Source organism: Lutjanus erythropterus, chromosome 14 (genome assembly GCF_056507025.1).
Source record: "Lutjanus erythropterus isolate fLutEry1 chromosome 14, fLutEry1.hap2, whole genome shotgun sequence".
Taxonomy (NCBI): Eukaryota; Metazoa; Chordata; class Actinopteri; order Lutjaniformes; family Lutjanidae; genus Lutjanus; species Lutjanus erythropterus.
This window is the reverse complement of record NC_139330.1, coordinates 38,623,759-38,632,686: the sequence shown is the minus strand read 5'-3', so window position 1 is coordinate 38,632,686 and position 8,928 is coordinate 38,623,759.

The window sequence follows — 8,928 nt, the reverse complement described above, 5'->3', positions numbered from 1 at the left end:
ACCGGGACCAAATCAGAGTGGTCACTGATGCTAAAAAGTGAAAAATCTGCAGAAACAGGGCATAAAAAGACACAAAACCACCTTTTCCATCAAGAAGATGATGATTGCAGCCACTTGGCTGTGAAAAGTGTGCTTTTTGAGCTTTTTACGCTCTGAAAACGCTTATTTCACCATATGCAGTCACATACCGGGACCAAATCAGAGTGGTCACTGATGCTAAAAAGTGGAAAATCTGCCAATTTAGTACATAAAAAGACACAAAACCACCTTTTCCATCAAGAAGATGATGATTGCAGCCACTTGGCTGTGAAAAGTGTGCTTTTTGAGCTTTTTACGCTCTGAAAACGCTTATTTCACCATATGCAGTCACATACCGGGACCAAATCAGAGTGGTCACTGATGCTAAAAAGTGAAAAATCTGCCCAAACAGGGCATAAAAAGACACAAAACCACCTTTTCCATCAAGAAGATGATGATTGCAGCCACTTGGCTGTGAAAAGTGTGCTTTTTGAGCTTTTTACGCTCTGAAAACGCTTATTTCACCATATGCAGTCACATACCGGGACCAAATCAGAGTGGTCACTGATGCTAAAAAGTGAAAAATCTGCAGAAACAGGGCATAAAAAGACACAAAACCACCTTTTCCATCAAGAAGATGATGATTGCAGCCACTTGGCTGTGAAAAGTGTGCTTTTTGAGCTTTTTACGCTCTGAAAACGCTTATTTCACCATATGCAGTCACATACCGGGACCAAATCAGAGTGGTCACTGATGCTAAAAAGTGAAAAATCTGCAGAAACAGGGCATAAAAAGACACAAAACCACCTTTTCCATCAAGAAGATGATGATTGCAGCCACTTGGCTGTGAAAAGTGTGCTTTTTCAGCTTTTTACGCTCTGAAAACGCTTATTTCACCATATGCAGTCACATACCGGGACCAAATCAGAGTGGTCACTGATGCTAAAAAGTGAAAAATCTGCCAATTTAGGACATAAAAAGACACAAAACCACCTTTTCCATCAAGAAGATGATGATTGCAGCCACTTGGCTGTGAAAAGTGTGCTTTTTGAGCTTTTTACGCTCTGAAAACGCTTATTTCACCATATGCAGTCACATACCGGGACCAAATCAGAGTGGTCACTGATGCTAAAAAGTGAAAAATCTGCAGAAACAGGGCATAAAAAGACACAAAACCACCTTTTCCATCAAGAAGATGATGATTGCAGCCACTTGGCTGTGAAAAGTGTGCTTTTTGAGCTTTTTACGCTCTGAAAACGCTTATTTCACCATATGCAGTCACATACCGGGACCAAATCAGAGTGGTCACTGATGCTAAAAAGTGAAAAATCTGCCAATTTAGGACATAAAAAGACACAAAACCACCTTTTCCATCAAGAAGATGATGATTGCAGCCACTTGGCTGTGAAAAGTGTGCTTTTTGAGCTTTTTACGCTCTGAAAACGCTTATTTCACCATATGCAGTCACATACCGGGACCAAATCAGAGTGGTCACTGATGCTAAAAAGTGAAAAATCTGCCAAAACAGGGCATAAAAAGACACAAAACCACCTTTTCCATCAAGAAGATGATGATTGCAGCCACTTGGCTGTGAAAAGTGTGCTTTTTGAGCTTTTTACGCTCTGAAAACGCTTATTTCACCATATGCAGTCACATACCGGGACCAAATCAGAGTGGTCACTGATGCTAAAAAGTGAAAAATCTGACAAAACCGGGCATAAAAAGACACAAAACCACCTTTTCCATCAAGAAGATGATGATTGCAGCCACTTGGCTGTGAAAAGTGTGCTTTTTGAGCTTTTTACGCTCTGAAAACGCTTATTTCACCATATGCAGTCACATACCGGGACCAAATCAGAGTGGTCACTGATGCTAAAAAGTGAAAAATCTGCTCAAACAGGGCATAAAAAGACACAAAACCACCTTTTCCATCAAGAAGATGATGATTGCAGCCACTTGGCTGTGAAAAGTGTGCTTTTTGAGCTTTTTACGCTCTGAAAACGCTTATTTCACCATATGCAGTCACATACCGGGACCAAATCAGAGTGGTCACTGATGCTAAAAAGTGAAAAATCTGCAGAAACAGGGCATAAAAAGACACAAAACCACCTTTTCCATCAAGAAGATGATGATTGCAGCCACTTGGCTGTGAAAAGTGTGCTTTTTGAGCTTTTTACGCTCTGAAAACGCTTATTTCACCATATGCAGTCACATACCGGGACCAAATCAGAGTGGTCACTGATGCTAAAAAGTGAAAAATCTGCAGAAACAGGGCATAAAAAGACACAAAACCACCTTTTCCATCAAGAAGATGATGATTGCAGCCACTTGGCTGTGAAAAGTGTGCTTTTTGAGCTTTTTACGCTCTGAAAACGCTTATTTCACCATATGCAGTCACATACCGGTACCAAATCAGAGTGGTCACTGATGCTAAAAAGTGAAAAATCTGCCAATTTAGGACATAAAAAGACACAAAACCACCTTTTCCATCAAGAAGATGATGATTGCAGCCACTTGGCTGTGAAAAGTGTGCTTTTTGAGCTTTTTACGCTCTGAAAACGCTTATTTCACCATATGCAGTCACATACCGGGACCAAATCAGAGTGGTCACTGATGCTAAAAAGTGGAAAATCTGCCAATTTAGTACATAAAAAGACACAAAACCACCTTTTCCATCAAGAAGATGATGATTGCAGCCACTTGGCTGTGAAAAGTGTGCTTTTTGAGCTTTTTACGCTCTGAAAACGCTTATTTCACCATATGCAGTCACATACCGGGACCAAATCAGAGTGGTCACTGATGCTAAAAAGTGAAAAATCTGCCAATTTAGGACATAAAAAGACACAAAACCACCTTTTCCATCAAGAAGATGATGATTGCAGCCACTTGGCTGTGAAAAGTGTGCTTTTTGAGCTTTTTACGCTCTGAAAACGCTTATTTCACCATATGCAGTCACATACCGGGACCAAATCAGAGTGGTCACTGATGCTAAAAAGTGAAAAATCTGCCAATTTAGGACATAAAAAGACACAAAACCACCTTTTCCATCAAGAAGATGATGATTGCAGCCACTTGGCTGTGAAAAGTGTGCTTTTTCAGCTTTTTACGCTCTGAAAACGCTTATTTCACCATATGCAGTCACATACCGGGACCAAATCAGAGTGGTCACTGATGCTAAAAAGTGAAAAATCTGCAGAAACAGGGCATAAAAAGACACAAAACCACCTTTTCCATCAAGAAGATGATGATTGCAGCCACCTGGCTGTGAAAAGTGTGCTTTTTGAGCTTTTTACGCTCTGAAAACGCTTATTTCACCATATGCAGTCACATACCGGGACCAAATCACAGTGGTCACTGATGCTAAAAAGTGAAAAATCTGCCAAAACAGGGCATAAAAAGACACAAAACCACCTTTTCCATCAAGAAGATGATGATTGCAGCCACCTGGCTGTGAAAAGTGTGCTTTTTGAGCTTTTTACGCTCTGAAAACGCTTATTTCACCATATGCAGTCACATACCGGGACCAAATCACAGTGGTCACTGATGCTAAAAAGTGAAAAATCTGCCAAAACAGGGCATAAAAAGACACAAAACCACCTTTTCCATCAAGAAGATGATGATTGCAGCCACCTGGCTGTGAAAAGTGTGCTTTTTGAGCTTTTTACGCTCTGAAAACGCTTATTTCACCATATGCAGTCACATACCGGGACCAAATCACAGTGGTCACTGATGCTAAAAAGTGAAAAATCTGCCAATTTAGGACATAAAAAGACACAAAACCACCTTTTCCATCAAGAAGATGATGATTGAAGCCACTTGGCTGTGAAAAGTGTGCTTTTTCAGCTTTTTACGCTCTGAAAACGCTTAATTTCACCATATGCAGTCACATACCGGGACCAAATCAGAGTGGTCACTGATGCTAAAAAGTGAAAAATCTGCCAATTTAGGACATAAAAAGACACAAAACCACCTTTTCCATCAAGAAGATGATGATAGAAGCCACTTGGCTGTGAAAAGTGTGCTTTTTGAGCTTTTTACGCTCTGAAAACGCTTAATTTCACCATATGCAGTCACATACCGGGACCAAATCAGAGTGGTCACTGATGCTAAAAAGTGAAAAATCTGCCAATTTAGGACATAAAAAGACACAAAACCACCTTTTCCATCAAGAAGATGATGATTGAAGCCACTTGGCTGTGAAAAGTGTGCTTTTTGAGCTTTTTACGCTCTGAAAACGCTTATTTCACCATATGCAGTCACATACCGGGACCAAATCAGAGTGGTCACTGATGCTAAAAAGTGAAAAATATGCTAAAACAGTGCATAAAAAGACACAAAACCACCTTTTCCATCAAGAAGATGATGATTGCAGCCACTTGGCTGTGAAAAGTGTGCTTTTTGAGCTTTTTACGCTCTGAAAACGCTTATTTCACCATATGCAGTCACATACCGGGACCAAATCAGAGTGGTCACTGATGCTAAAAAGTGAAAAATCTGCCAATTTAGGACATAAAAAGACACAAAACCACCTTTTCCATCAAGAAGATGATGATTGCAGCCACTTGGCTGTGAAAAGTGTGCTTTTTGAGCTTTTTACGCTCTGAAAACGCTTATTTCACCATATGCAGTCACATACCGGGACCAAATCAGAGTGGTCACTGATGCTAAAAAGTGAAAAATCTGCCAATTTAGGACATAAAAAGACACAAAACCACCTTTTCCATCAAGAAGATGATGATTGCAGCCACTTGGCTGTGAAAAGTGTGCTTTTTGAGCTTTTTACGCTCTGAAAACGCTTATTTCACCATATGCAGTCACATACCGGGACCAAATCAGAGTGGTCACTGATGCTAAAAAGTGAAAAATCTGCAGAAACAGGGCATAAAAAGACACAAAACCACCTTTTCCATCAAGAAGATGATGATTGCAGCCACTTGGCTGTGAAAAGTGTGCTTTTTGAGCTTTTTACGCTCTGAAAACGCTTATTTCACCATATGCAGTCACATACCGGGACCAAATCAGAGTGGTCACTGATGCTAAAAAGTGAAAAATCTGCAGAAACAGGGCATAAAAAGACACAAAACCACCTTTTCCATCAAGAAGATGATGATTGCAGCCACTTGGCTGTGAAAAGTGTGCTTTTTGAGCTTTTTACGCTCTGAAAACGCTTATTTCACCATATGCAGTCACATACCGGGACCAAATCAGAGTGGTCACTCATTCTAAAAAGTGAAAAATCTGCCAAAACAGGGCATAAAAAGACACAAAACCACCTTTTCCATCAAGAAGATGATGATTGCAGCCACTTGGCTGTGAAAAGTGTGCTTTTTCAGCTTTTTACGCTCTGAAAACGCTTATTTCACCATATGCAGTCACATACCGGGACCAAATCAGAGTGGTCACTGATGCTAAAAAGTGAAAAATCTGCCAATTTAGGACATAAAAAGACACAAAACCACCTTTTCCATCAAGAAGATGATGATTGCAGCCACTTGGCTGTGAAAAGTGTGCTTTTTCAGCTTTTTACGCTCTGAAAACGCTTATTTCACCATATGCAGTCACATACCGGGACCAAATCAGAGTGGTCACTGATGCTAAAAAGTGAAAAATCTGCCAATTTAGGACATAAAAAGACACAAAACCACCTTTTCCATCAAGAAGATGATGATTGCAGCCACTTGGCTGTGAAAAGTGTGCTTTTTGAGCTTTTTACGCTCTGAAAACGCTTATTTCACCATATGCAGTCACATACCGGGACCAAATCAGAGTGGTCACTGATGCTAAAAAGTGAAAAATCTGCAGAAACAGGGCATAAAAAGACACAAAACCACCTTTTCCATCAAGAAGATGATGATTGCAGCCACTTGGCTGTGAAAAGTGTGCTTTTTGAGCTTTTTACGCTCTGAAAACGCTTATTTCACCATATGCAGTCACATACCGGGACCAAATCAGAGTGGTCACTGATGCTAAAAAGTGAAAAATCTGCCAATTTAGGACATAAAAAGACACAAAACCACCTTTTCCATCAAGAAGATGATGATTGCAGCCACTTGGCTGTGAAAAGTGTGCTTTTTGAGCTTTTTACGCTCTGAAAACGCTTATTTCACCATATGCAGTCACATACCGGGACCAAATCAGAGTGGTCACTGATGCTAAAAAGTGAAAAATCTGCCAATTTAGGACATAAAAAGACACAAAACCACCTTTTCCATCAAGAAGATGATGATTGCAGCCACTTGGCTGTGAAAAGTGTGCTTTTTGAGCTTTTTACGCTCTGAAAACGCTTATTTCACCATATGCAGTCACATACCGGGACCAAATCAGAGTGGTCACTGATGCTAAAAAGTGAAAAATCTGCAGAAACAGGGCATAAAAAGACACAAAACCACCTTTTCCATCAAGAAGATGATGATTGCAGCCACTTGGCTGTGAAAAGTGTGCTTTTTGAGCTTTTTACGCTCTGAAAACGCTTATTTCACCATATGCAGTCACATACCGGGACCAAATCAGAGTGGTCACTGATGCTAAAAAGTGAAAAATCTGCAGAAACAGGGCATAAAAAGACACAAAACCACCTTTTCCATCAAGAAGATGATGATTGCAGCCACTTGGCTGTGAAAAGTGTGCTTTTTGAGCTTTTTACGCTCTGAAAACGCTTATTTCACCATATGCAGTCACATACCGGTACCAAATCAGAGTGGTCACTGATGCTAAAAAGTGAAAAATCTGCCAATTTAGGACATAAAAAGACACAAAACCACCTTTTCCATCAAGAAGATGATGATTGCAGCCACTTGGCTGTGAAAAGTGTGCTTTTTGAGCTTTTTACGCTCTGAAAACGCTTATTTCACCATATGCAGTCACATACCGGGACCAAATCAGAGTGGTCACTGATGCTAAAAAGTGGAAAATCTGCCAATTTAGTACATAAAAAGACACAAAACCACCTTTTCCATCAAGAAGATGATGATTGCAGCCACTTGGCTGTGAAAAGTGTGCTTTTTGAGCTTTTTACGCTCTGAAAACGCTTATTTCACCATATGCAGTCACATACCGGGACCAAATCAGAGTGGTCACTGATGCTAAAAAGTGAAAAATCTGCCAATTTAGGACATAAAAAGACACAAAACCACCTTTTCCATCAAGAAGATGATGATTGCAGCCACTTGGCTGTGAAAAGTGTGCTTTTTGAGCTTTTTACGCTCTGAAAACGCTTATTTCACCATATGCAGTCACATACCGGGACCAAATCAGAGTGGTCACTGATGCTAAAAAGTGAAAAATCTGCCAATTTAGGACATAAAAAGACACAAAACCACCTTTTCCATCAAGAAGATGATGATTGCAGCCACTTGGCTGTGAAAAGTGTGCTTTTTCAGCTTTTTACGCTCTGAAAACGCTTATTTCACCATATGCAGTCACATACCGGGACCAAATCAGAGTGGTCACTGATGCTAAAAAGTGAAAAATCTGCAGAAACAGGGCATAAAAAGACACAAAACCACCTTTTCCATCAAGAAGATGATGATTGCAGCCACCTGGCTGTGAAAAGTGTGCTTTTTGAGCTTTTTACGCTCTGAAAACGCTTATTTCACCATATGCAGTCACATACCGGGACCAAATCACAGTGGTCACTGATGCTAAAAAGTGAAAAATCTGCCAAAACAGGGCATAAAAAGACACAAAACCACCTTTTCCATCAAGAAGATGATGATTGCAGCCACCTGGCTGTGAAAAGTGTGCTTTTTGAGCTTTTTACGCTCTGAAAACGCTTATTTCACCATATGCAGTCACATACCGGGACCAAATCACAGTGGTCACTGATGCTAAAAAGTGAAAAATCTGCCAAAACAGGGCATAAAAAGACACAAAACCACCTTTTCCATCAAGAAGATGATGATTGCAGCCACCTGGCTGTGAAAAGTGTGCTTTTTGAGCTTTTTACGCTCTGAAAACGCTTATTTCACCATATGCAGTCACATACCGGGACCAAATCACAGTGGTCACTGATGCTAAAAAGTGAAAAATCTGCCAATTTAGGACATAAAAAGACACAAAACCACCTTTTCCATCAAGAAGATGATGATTGAAGCCACTTGGCTGTGAAAAGTGTGCTTTTTCAGCTTTTTACGCTCTGAAAACGCTTAATTTCACCATATGCAGTCACATACCGGGACCAAATCAGAGTGGTCACTGATGCTAAAAAGTGAAAAATCTGCCAATTTAGGACATAAAAAGACACAAAACCACCTTTTCCATCAAGAAGATGATGATAGAAGCCACTTGGCTGTGAAAAGTGTGCTTTTTGAGCTTTTTACGCTCTGAAAACGCTTAATTTCACCATATGCAGTCACATACCGGGACCAAATCAGAGTGGTCACTGATGCTAAAAAGTGAAAAATCTGCCAATTTAGGACATAAAAAGACACAAAACCACCTTTTCCATCAAGAAGATGATGATTGAAGCCACTTGGCTGTGAAAAGTGTGCTTTTTGAGCTTTTTACGCTCTGAAAACGCTTATTTCACCATATGCAGTCACATACCGGGACCAAATCAGAGTGGTCACTGATGCTAAAAAGTGAAAAATATGCTAAAACAGTGCATAAAAAGACACAAAACCACCTTTTCCATCAAGAAGATGATGATTGCAGCCACTTGGCTGTGAAAAGTGTGCTTTTTGAGCTTTTTACGCTCTGAAAACGCTTATTTCACCATATGCAGTCACATACCGGGACCAAATCAGAGTGGTCACTGATGCTAAAAAGTGAAAAATCTGCCAATTTAGGACATAAAAAGACACAAAACCACCTTTTCCATCAAGAAGATGATGATTGCAGCCACTTGGCTGTGAAAAGTGTGCTTTTTGAGCTTTTTACGCTCTGAAAACGCTTATTTCACCATATGCAGTC